Raw genomic sequence first — 13,112 nt, 5'->3', positions numbered from 1 at the left:
CTAGGTCGGCAGAATGGAGACTTTTACTCATTTTAATACCCATTTGCACTAAATAGGAAATAATTTTTACCTACAAATACGTCAAACGCCTTTATTTATTTTTCTATTAAATCAAAAAATGTTTTAGAATTTAATTTGTTCATTAAGTTGCATCGATGTCATCCTTATCAGTGATTGTAGCGGCCTAGCGAAAATTCACTGCTGATCAGTGTGCCACGAAACAAGGGCCAAAGCTATTTTTAGTTTTTCTCTCCCTCGCCCCACCCTTTTGCATGGCGATTTCTGTTGACTTTTTGGTGTAGAATCAAAGAAAATGGTTTCAAAATTCATTTTCTGCCAGGTTTTGGTGAATATTCATGATTTTGAGGCGGAAGGATACAAGAGTTGAGAGGTTGGTTAGGTTGAAATATATGGCCAAGATTGCATGTTAACTTGTCTATACTTTCAGCTTGTGTATCTCAAGTTTTTCATGAAGAACATCATACGTGCTTTTGGGCAAGAGGTTGCCACATGCTGCTCCATCTGTCGTAGAAAGCGGTCTATCCAACGAAAATTTGGGAAAAAGTTATAGCCGTTCTAAGAGACGAGAATTAACATTAAAGTCAATGGGGAAATCATTAGTGATCTGTGTCCATACTGTGAAAAATCTCTTGTTATCAGAGAGAGAGAGAGAGAGAGAGAGATGGGGTTTAACGTCCACTCGATACAAACTAGCCCATTTCGAGACTAACATATGGTTTTTAATTTTTTATTTCAATAATTCGCTTGCGCGTAGGGGCCTTGTAGCAGTGGGAGGAACCGGAGGACACGGAGAAAACCAACGATGTTGGACAGGCGACCTTTCTCCTTGTCATGTACAACCGGGGATTCGAAATCACGCCAGTTGACTCAATGACAGACCTTATAATACAGCGCGCACGTGCTAACAATTCGGTCATCCAACCCCCCGTAATAAGATTGAACATTTAGTATAAATTTGTGCCTTAAGAGCAGGGGTGGTGGGATGGTGGGATGGTCTAGTGGTTTAGAGTGTCGCACTTCGAGCTCTAGATGACCGGTCACCTCTGCCTTGCGGTCGTGGTTTCTATTCCTTATGTGAGCATATGTGGCTTGGAGATAGGGGCGCCTCTTCAACCTCGTGGGTTTACTCCGAGTATTCCGCCCCCCCCCCCCCTTCACAGGAAAGACCGCTGCGCGTGCGCTTAACATAGTAAAATAAGACAATTTGTCTGCGATATCGCAATCAGGGTAAGCGGACGTGAAACACTAATAGAAGGAGAAGAAGAAGAAGAGCTGAAGAGAAGACAATATTACAAAGCAAAATCTATCCAGTTGTAACAATACAAATATTACTAAACAGCAGAGAATTCATGACTACAAAATAACTCGTTGACAGGGAGACGGGAATGGCGGGTTCGATCCTAGCTTGATCGTTTTGTAATCAAGAACAGATCTTTTAGAATACCCCGAATTCTCCAACCTCTTTCATTTTGACTGAATTCTCTGATTTTCTCCTACGAATAAAGATTATTATTACCTACAAATAAAGATGGGGAATATTAAAAAAAGTCCAACTCACGCTGTCAAGTCTGGTGTATGTTTCACTATACCTACATACATATTTAAGAGACAATCCGTAGAATTAATATGACAGAGAGGGTGAGAGAGTGGGGTTTAACGTCCAACTCGACACAAACTAGGTCACTCCAGGTCTTACCTTATTTCAATAATTCGCTTGCGCGTAAAACTCTTTTGCAGTGGAAGGAACCAGAGGACCCGGAGAAAACCCACGAGGTTGGGCAGGCGAAAAATGGAGGCATTGACGTCCACTTAAAAGATCCATTGGCAGTTGGAATTCGATATAATAGTAGGCCATAGTACCGCTGCCCAGCAAAATTTCCCTCATAGCACACTGTATGGCGTATGCCCGTCTTCATTAGCCCAGTCGGGGCAGAACAGTAGGACGTTAAACCTCATTCCATTTCAGTATAATAAATTGTATTGTATTCCTTATTATATTTATCAGGCGTTTGGAAATGTTCATAATAAAACCAGAAATCATCAACATTGCACTTGAATAAGTTCATTTTCTGTTCGTATGAAACGTGAACAAAGCATATTGTTGGATAAGTTGTATTGTTTGTCGTGAACAACGCATATGGTCAACATTGTAAGTGAATAAGTTTTATTGTTTGCCCGTGTGAGCCGTGAACAACGCATGTCGTGAACATTGTTATTGAAGTTTTATGTTTGTTCGTGTGAGCCGTGAACGATGCATGTCGCCGACATTGTAATTGTATATGTTTTATTGTTTGTCCGTCAACGAGAGAGAGAGAGAGAGAAATGGGGTTTAACGTCCACTCGACACAAACTAGGTCATTTCGGGACTAACATATGGTTTAATTTTATTTCAATAATTCGCTTGCGCGTAGGGGACTTTAGCAGTGGGAGGAAACCGGAGGACCCGGAGAAAACCCACGAGGTTGGACAGGCGACCCTACTCCTTGTCACGTACAACCGGGGATTCGAAACCACGCTGTCGGTGAACGATGCATATCATCAACATTGGGGGGGGGGGGGGGTGGATGGCCGAATGGTTAGTACGTGCGTGCTGTATCATACGGCCTGTCATTGAGTCAACTGGCCTGGTTTTGAATCCCCGGTGTCGGGTGGACGTTAAACCCCATTTCTCTCCCTCTCTATCATCAACATTGGACTATAGGAACCACTCAGTGACGGTTCTCAGCGGAAGGCCCCTTTAACCTATAATAAAACACAAAGGTTTTACTGTCTAAAAGTTTGTTTATTTCCACATCTCAAGTGGTCCAAGTCAATATTTTATATATAATTTATAACATTATTAACCCATCATATCTATCTAACATGCCAACAAAACTCAGATATTGACTTATGTGCCTACTTCGCTACTTCTCGAGAATCTCCGGCAATCTCCGGCAATCGTCGCTTATCTCAACAGAATAAACTTTATCTCTCTATGCATTTTATAGAATTTATTTAGATGTAGAGGAGCCATGGTGGCTAAGTGAGTAAGACGCTGACTCGCTAGCCTGGAGGTCGCGTCTTCGATCCCTGCAGTGGCTGAGAAAGATCATCGGAATATTCCCTTGTCAGTGGTGCAGGATGGAGGGCCTGACAAGGACAGCTGTTTAGTCGTTCGGATGGACGAAAACCGAGGTCCCGTGTACTCATTGGCGTGCACGTAAAAGATCGTTGGCAGTTAGAATTCGATATAAGACAAGGTCATTGTACCACTGCCTGGGAAACATTTCCCTAATAGCACACTGTATTGCATATGCCCGTATTTGTTAGCTCAATCGGAGCAGAACAGTAGAACGTTAAACCCCATTTTATTTCATTTCATTTCATTTAGTTGTAGAACGTTAACATTGCTACCTCTGTTGGATGCCATTGTTCCCGAGGTTACCAAGATTGCGCCCCATATACCACGTGTTGGTGGCCATTGTTCCCGAGGTTAACATGTGTCGGTGGTCATTGTCCCCGAGGTTACCGCATGTTGTTCACCATTGTCCGGGAGGTTACCGCATGTTGGTCGCCATTGTCCCCGAGGTTACCGCATGTTGGTGGTTCCCGAGGTTCCCACCATACCTTTTGATGGTTTCTACTGTCTCTACCCCATGTTTTACAAACCACAACTTGTGCTGTCAAAATACAATTTAGATGATTTTATTCATCAAATATTGTATTTCTATTAATCCCACACCTCATAAAACATTATACCGTATCGACATACTTTTTTTACGGTGGCAATAAGCTATGTCGGCTGAAGTGGTGTGTGTGTGTGTGTGGGGGGGGGGGGGTCAGCCAGGACAAGGGCTCATGACAATAAGTTATGTAGGAGGACGTGGTGTGGGGGGTCAGCCAGGGGGCAGTATGATAAATAAAATGTTTGGTTTCCCACCTTGTAACTCAAACAAACAGTGGGAATCATTGGACGATACCATCATGATTTTAATCTGGAAACTCGGGTAGTTTAAACCTCGTTATTTAAGACAATCTCAGTTAATGTTCCCTGTTTATCTCTAGAATAATATACCCTGTTTATCTCTAGAATTATACACCATGTTTATCTCTAGAATAATATACCATGTTTATCTCTAGAATAATATACCCTGTTTATCTCTAGAATAATATACCCTGTTTATCTCTAGAATAATATTTCCTGTTTATCTCTAGAATAATATACCCTGTTTATCTCTAGAATAATATACCATGTTTATCTCTAGAATAATATACCCTGTTTATCTCTAGAATAATATACCCTGTTTATCTCTAGAATAATATTCCCTATTTATCTCTAGAATAATATACCCTGTTTATCTCTAGAATAATATACCCTGTTTATCTCTAGAATAATATACCCTGTTTATCTCTAGAATAATATTCCCTGTTTATCTCTAGAATAATATTCCCTGTTTATCTCTAGAATGATATACCATGTTTATCTCTAGAATAATATACCATGTTTATCTCTAGAATAATATTCCCTGTTTATCTCTAGAATGATATCCCATGTTTATCTCTAGAATAATATACCATGTTTATCTCTAGAATGATATACCATGTTTATCTCTAGAATAGTATACCATGTTTATCTCTAGAATAATATCCCATGTTTATCTCTAGAATGATATACCACGTTTATCTCTAGAATAGTATACCATGTTTATCTCTAGAATTTGGTTTATGTTTTCAAATGGTGTGTGTCAGGTTTTATCGTTAGCTGTATATGGACATTATATATTATGATTTTTATTTTCAGAAAACCCAAATTAAAGGATTTATTACTTCATTATGTTTATTTCATGCGACCTTTCAATAAATCCATGAAGTTAAAGTTTCTAAGTCTCTAACTCAATATCATTCAAAATCTTCGACATTGAAAACAAGAATTATTTGTGATCTTACCGGGAAAAGATGGGCTTCTGATATCCAATATTTAAGGCTAAACAAACATTTTACCATTGGTACACGAATCGTGTACCGTAATGTATTTCAGCACCATTTGTAACAAGGGACTAGAAGAACGAGGCTAGACATATTCCACAATAAATGTTATACCTCTATGTGTGCATAGTGGTAACCAGGGCACTGGTATATTCGAAACTTGGCCTCGCTTTCCCAATTTTTGAACAAATCTTTTATTTTTAAATGGCTAACCGTTTTAAAATCTTGAGTATCCGATGCCATCGAGAGTTGATTATGGTCTTGTTTTGTTAATAAATATCTAATAGTTTATATAACATTTAAGGCCTAAAAAAAGACCTGTAATAGGCAGATTTAGCTCTTGTATAATATATGTTTAACACAATGTCCAGGTAGGGCATGATTTAAGTTATATAGCTAAATGGGGCGGGGGTGGGGGGGGTATGGATGGCCGAATGGTTAGCATGTGCGCGCTGTATCATAAGACCTGTCATGGAGTCAACTGGCGTGGTTTCGAATCCCCGGTTGTACATGACAAGGAGTAGGGTCGCTAGTCGCCTGTCTAACCTCGTGGGTTTTCCCCGGGTCCTCCGGTTTCCTCCCACTGGTAAAGACCCCTACGCGCAAGCGAATTATTGAAATAAAATTGAACCATGTGTTAGTCCCGAAATGACCTAGTTTGTGTCGAGTGGACGTTAACCCCCCCCCCCTCTCGCTCTCTCTCTCTCTCTCTCTCTCTCCATTATCTGTTTTTACACCATGCCATATTGCTAGTTTACGTTTCTGATCTATAAATGAAATTCATTAACGGTACATTTTCGATTGAACGATAATCTTAATTAAACAACATGAACATCGAGTAGACTAAAATAGTTTAAATTAGTTTAAAATAGTATTTTAACTGTGTTTGTTTGTTTGTTGACATGTTGGTGATGTATTTAACACTAGTCTCCACAAACACGGAAATAATGTTCACAGTAAATAAAGATTAACATAGCTATTCATTGATTCACTATCCAGATTCTTCTAGGGTGTGACATTAGATGTTCGAGAGAGAGGGAGAGAAATGGGGTTTAACGTCCACTAGACACAAACTAGGTCATTTCGGGACTAACACATGATTTTAATTTTATTTCAATAATTCGCCTACACTACATGAAAATCTGACAAGTTGTACTCGAATACACGTCACGGGTCGTACGAGCGACTTTTGATCCTATGATGTCAGACATTGATTAATCAATCTGTGTTGACGCTTCTAGAGGTTTACCCGCAGTTCCGTGCATAGTACGCCAAGAACTCGCCGTAACAGACCGCTTCATTGGCTAATCCCTCACATTAACCAGAATGGTTATCGCGTGTGCGTTGTATCATAAGTCTGTCATTGGGTCAACCCGGCGTGGTTTCGTTTCCCCGGTTGTAATTGACAAGGAGTAGGATCGCCTGTCCAACCTCATGGGTTTTCTCCGGGTCCTCCGGTTTGCTCCCCTACGCACAAGCGAATTATTGAAATAAAATTGAGCCATGTGTTAGTCCCGAAATTACCTAGTTTGTGTCGAGGTGGGACGTTAAACCCCATTCTCTCCCCCTCTCTCCCCTCTCTCTCTCTCTCTCTCTCTCTCTCTCTCTCTCTCCCCTCTCTCTCCCCCTCTCTCTCCCTCTCTCTCTCACTCTCTCCCCCTCTCTCTCTCTCTCACTCTCTCTCCCCTCTCTCTCTTTCCCTCTCTCTCTCCCCCCCTCTCTCTCTTTCCTCTCTCTCTCTCTCTCCCCTCTCTCCCCCTCCTCTCTCTCTCCCCCTCTCCCCCTCCCCCCTCTCTCTCTCTCTCTCTCTCTCCCCCTCTCTCTCTTTCCCTCTCTCTCTCTCTCCCCCTCTCTCCCCCTCTCTCTCTCTCCCTCTCTCTCTCTCTCTCTCACTCTCTCTCTCTCCCTCTCCCTCTCTCTCCCCCTCTCTCCCCCTCTCTCTCTCTCCCTCTCTCTCTCTCTCTCCTCTCACTCTCTCCCCCTCTCCTCTCCCTCTCTCTCTCTCCCCCCTCTCCCCCTCCCCCCTCTCTCTCTCTCTCTCCTCTCTCCCCCTCTCTCTCTTTCCCTCTCCCCCTCTCTCCCCCTCTCTCTCTCTCCCTCTCTCTCTCTCTCTCACTCTCTCTCCCTCTCCCTCTCTCTCCCCCTCTCTCCCCTCTCTCTCTCTCCCTCTCTCTCTCTCTCTCTCTCTCTCTCTCCCCCTCTCTCCCCCCTCTCTCTCTCTCTCCCCCTCTCCCCCTCCCCCCCTCTCTCCCCCTCTCTCTCTCTCCCTCTCTCTCTCTCTCTCTCTCTCTCACTCTCTCCCTCTCTCTCTCTCCCTCTCTCTCTCTCTCCCTCTCCCCCCCTCTCTCTCTCTCTCTCTCTCTCTCTCTCTCGCTCGGAATTTAGATGACTGGGTATAAATCAGTTCTGGTTATTGCTTCATTTCATTGGACACCAAAGTAGCTAAGTCTCTAACTCAATATCATCCAAAGTCTTCGACATTGAAAACACAAATTATTTGTCAATTTAAATCAACATTGATGTTGTTATCTTACCGGGAAAAGATGGGCTTCTGATATCCAATATTTCAGACAAAATAAAGAATCATGTACCATTATTCTTTTTAGTGCCATTTGTAACCAGGGACTCAAAGAACGTGGCTAGACACATTCCACCAGCCATGTCAAACTGTGACGCCATATTCTTATTTGGAGAGCATGCGCAATAAATACTTTCGATGTAGACTGGAATATTGGACGCTAGACATTGTCATTCGATTGAGACTTCTGGCGTATTTCGCCGAACATAACTGATTTGAGTAAATCGGAAACGATTAAATGTAAACCAGTTTATTCGTATTACATTATTATATGCGTTGCAACCCATTTCTGTCAATTTCTAGGTCCCAAATACTAGCGATTTAGCTCCTTTAAATAAACAAATCACACGCGTGTCGTCATTACCTTGTCAGGTTCATTAGGAAATATAAATATTTAAATTTGACTAATCAGGTTGGTAGAATAGTTAGACAGGTGACAGAATCTTTCAAAATGACGATAGATTTGAAGCGTTGAATTATAATTTGATGAAATATTTGACGGACATCGATGACAGATCTCCAAAGTTTTAAAAGAAACAAACAATTAATTCGTTCAATAATTGGATTCAGACCAGTAATTATTTTACCTGACTTCAAGCTGTTCGCAATTCTTTCTTTTTAATATTTCCCACGATTTGGTGTAGAAGCAGAAATGAAATAAAATGAAATGGGGCTTAACGTCCTACTGTTCTGCTCTGAACTAGGCTAATGAAGACGGGTATACGCCATACAGTGTGTTATGAGGGAGACTGGGGTTTAACGTCCTACTGTTCTGCTCCGACTGGGCTAATGAAGACGGGCATACGCCATACAGTGTGCTATGAGGGGAATTTTGCCCGGACAGCGACACTACGGTCTACTCTTATATCAAATTCCAACTGGCAAGAAATCTTTTACGTGCACGCCAATGTGTACACGGGACCTCGGTTTATCGTCCCACCCGAACGACTCGATAGCTGTCCTTGTCAGGCCCTCCACCCTGCGTCACTGACAAGGGGGAACCACGCCGGAAAATCTGTTGTCTAGATATCGAAGATGAGTTCTGCCAGGTTTTGGTGCATATTTTAAGGAGGAACGATTAAAAGTTACATTTATAGGCTACAGACCTGAATCATCGACGAACAAAACCCCCAAACCCTAGAAATAGGCGTTTAACGCCCTACCTCCCTGCACGCTTCGAAACCTCAACCCCTATTTTTTTATCAGATGATAGACTCATCATGGTTATAATAAAAAAGACGAATCAGGTGGTTCGGGGTTGACCGAGAAAGATCCTTGTTTTTATCAGCTGTACAGGATGGGGCTGGGGAGCAATGGAATTGTCTAATGGTTCGTGCGAGACTATAAAAGCCGAGGTCCCGTGCGTGTATACAGCACGTTAAATATCAACTGATAATGGAAATTAGAATGAAAGTAGGTCATAGGTTAATTTCCCTCAAAGCACACTATATGGCGTATGCCCGTCTCCCTTAGCCCAGTGGGAGCAGAACAGTAGGACGTTAAACTCCATTTCATTTCATTTCATTTACTTAGCCGGGTTGGTGCATTTCGCGTACTTTTCTTATTTGCTATCGGTCTCGATCTATTCACTTAAATTGCTATCGATCTCGATATTGACACTTAATTTATTTGCTATCGATCTAGTAACTTAAAATTGCTATCGATCTCGATCTAGTCACTTAATTTGCTATCGATCTCGATCACATCCCTTAATTTGCTATCGATCTCGATCTCGTCCCTTAATTTGCTATCGATCTCGATCTAGTCACCTAATTTGCTATCGATCTCGTCCCTTAATTTGCTATCGATCTCGATCTCGTTCCTTAATTTGCTATCGATCTCGATCTCGTCCCTTAATTTGCTATCGATCTCGATCTAGTCACCTAATTTGTTATCGATCTCGATCTAATCACCTAATTTAGTGGCACCAAGTTAGACCCGTGGGTAATATCACAGAGTCTCGCGTGACGTCACGTGAGTACTTGTTTGATCCGGAAAAAGTTACCAAGAACCTCAAATCCTCAAATGGATTTATTTCAGACTTCATTCATTTGATTTAAAGTTCTCAAACAGCAAAGATAATACAAAGTGTCTGCCATCGTTTAAGAGACGGCGCTTGGGGGACGTTCGATTGAACGTTCCGGACAATCGAGTAAAAATGGAATTTTGGGGTAGAACGCATGCGCTGACAGCATGAGAAAATATCGCAACCAACCATGACAACTGAAACATATTCATTAGGTTTAATTACGTCACGATTCTACTCACACCACCTCGGGACTGACAGAACTGTGACAGGACTGAATTCCTCGTTACTCGATTGCAATTCCGTCAATTAAGAGCGTTCCGGTCTGACAATCGAGCACCCACTTAGTAACTGGACAGAGATAATAAACTATAAAGCATACTTATTGAGAGTGATGTTGCACGCACACACCGGGCATTGGGACTCAGACTAGCAATTATTTGCCCATTGACTTCAATGTTAAATGGCTGTAACATCACAGGCTGTAGCTTTTTGCTCAACATTCCGTTGGTTCCAATCTTTATAGGCACAATGGGGACAACATTTGGCAATCTCCTCGTCATAATTTTGTAGAGGGTTGACCATTTAGATTTTTTGCTACGCGGATTTGAAGTTGACTGGGGTGAAAATCTCACTTCCGACACAATGATTGCTCTGCAGAAGGACACTTTACACCCCCTATCCCTCCGCTGTAATATCATCAGTATTACCCAAAACTGCTATGAAATTGCAAATTTGATCCCTTTTCTCCAATTCTAGACCAAAAAGTCAACTCAAAAATGCAGGAAGAGGGGAGAAAAAAATTAAGGGAAAAATTGTCTATTTATAACTCGCACTACATAAGGGGAAATAATTACTAGTCTTATTCCATTGGGTTGGATTTCTTTTAGGTTATATAAGGGAAATTACTACATTTGATAAAAACAGATCAGGAATCAAACCACTCATGACGAATGTTGGATGCAAAAAATTCAAAATCTCTTCCCAGCTTTAAGTCATAAATCGGTCGCTTTTAGTGATATACCCCCTCACCATTTAGTGAGATACCACACCACCCCACCATTTAGTGAGATACCCAAAACCCCACCATTTAGTGAAATACCACACCACACCACCATTTAGTGAGATACCACACCACACCACCATTTAGTGAGATACCACCCCACCCCACCATTTAGTGAGATACCACCCCACCCCACCATTTAGTGAGATACCACACCACACCACCATTTAGTGAGATACCACCCCACCCCACCATTTAGTGAGATACCACACCACCCCACCATTTAGTGAGATACCACACCACACCACCATTTAGTGAGATACCACACCACCCCACCATTTAGTGAGATACCACACCACCCCACCAATAAGCGAAATACCACACCACCATTTAGTGAGATACCACCCCAGCATTTAGTGAGAAGCCCCCCCCCCCCACCATTTAGTGAGATAATCCTTCATCCAGAACGCAGGTTATATAACAACTCATCCAGATCCTAGTGTAGTAAAGACAAGTAAAACGTAATTTTGATATATTTTAAAAAAACGAAACGAATAGGATCCGTTTTTTAATCAGATTGTAAGAATAAGTTAGAGGCAGTATAAGTATTTTAATTACGTTATAATCTGGTCCTAATCATTGGATATGTTTACTCCTTTCTGGAACACCTTATTGTGTATTGTTAACACTAGAGAGAGAGAGAGAGAGAGAGAGGGAGAGAGAGAAAGAGAGAGAGAGAGGGAGAGAGGGTGGGCATAACGTCCACTCGAGACAACGCAGGTCATTTCTTGACCAACATATGGTTCAATTTTATTTCAATAATTCGCATGCGCGTAGGGGTCTTTAGCAGTGGGAGGAAACCGGGGGACCGGAGAAAACCCACGAGGTTGGACAGGCGACCCTACTCCTTGTCACGTACAACCGGAGATTCGAAACCACACCAGTTGATTCAATGACAGGCCATCCAACCCCGCAAGACTAGTTTAGAGGCAGTATTGAATATGTTCACTCCTTTCTAGAACACCTGGTACCACTTATTGTGTATTGTTAAAGGCTGAATACCACTCTTGTTGTAACTGAATAATATGTCCCAATCTTTATTCTGGTCAACAAATTGTACTATTTTACAATATTCCAATTAATTGATGATACAAATTTCATCTTAACACACCTAATTTAAAAAATTGGAAAAATTCAACTAAATGATTTGAAAAGCCTGACGTAAAGCTTTTCAAATGTGACTTGGATTTAAAAATATTTTTGAACCCTCTGGATAAGTAAAATAGGATTTAATGGATAATTTACACAACAGGTAAGACACTACACATCTAGTACTTAGAATAAGGCTATTTTTTATTTTCTGGAGCTGTCAAGCCAGCCAGAGTGTTATTGTCCATTTAAGACAAGTTTAGAGGCAGTATAGGTATTTTATTTACGTTTATAGACATTAGGTAAAGGTAGAACAGAGAAAGTAAACGAATGAGTTATTGATAAAGCTGAAATACTTCTTCTTCCTCCTTCGGTTGATTTCTCTTTAACAGTTCTCAAACCCTGACTACTGGCATACGGTGATTTACCATAAATCTCGCGAAATGTAGGACCACCAAATTTCTTGGAAGTATTTTTCTGTGGAAAATACCAGAACAACAGTTAATTAATTACTGAAGTATACCAAACGAAATGAAATGGGGTTTAACGTCCTGTCCTGTAAATCATTGAAATTATTTTGTAACAACATTTTATACAACATTTCGTATAAGAGAGAGAGAGAGAGAGAGAGAGAGAGAGAGAGGGATGGGGTTTAACGTCCGCTCAACACAAACTAGGTCATTTCGGGACTAACATATGGTTTAATTTTATTTCAATAATTCGCTTGCGCATAGGGGTCTTTAGCAGTGGGAGGAAACCGGAGGACCCGGAGAAAACCCACGAGGTTGAACAGGCGACCATACTCCTTGTCACGTACAACCGGGGATTCGAAACCACACCAGTTAATTTAAGCTAAGAAGACATGCGTATAAAACATAGGAGAGACATGTATAATAAATATTTAAATATCTCACCTGTAGGAGAGACATGTATAATAAATATTTAAATATCCTACCTGTTTGGGTGGGACATGTATAATAAATATTTAGATATCCTACCTGTTTGGGAGAGACGTGAATAATAAATATCCCACTTTTAGGAGAGACATGTATAATAAATATTTAAATATCCTACCTGTTTGGGAGAGACATGTATAATGAATATTTAAATATCCTACCTGTTTGGGTGTTAGTATTTTATCTTCTGTATTAAGATTAGTGAGTAAATCTTGTATTGTGATCGCTTCTATATCTTCATGTACGGGATTTCGCCCTGTCATATATAAAATACATAATTATCAATCTTCAATGTGACCATCCTAATCTCCTTATCCAATATCCTATCCCAATATCCTTACCCAATATCCTATCCCAATCTCCTAACCCAATATCCTATCCCAATCTCCTATCCAAATCTCCTATCCCAATCTC

Source organism: Patella vulgata, chromosome 7 (assembly GCF_932274485.2).
Source record: "Patella vulgata chromosome 7, xgPatVulg1.2, whole genome shotgun sequence".
Classification (NCBI taxonomy): domain Eukaryota; kingdom Metazoa; phylum Mollusca; class Gastropoda; family Patellidae; genus Patella; species Patella vulgata.
This window is presented reverse-complemented; position numbering follows the sequence as displayed.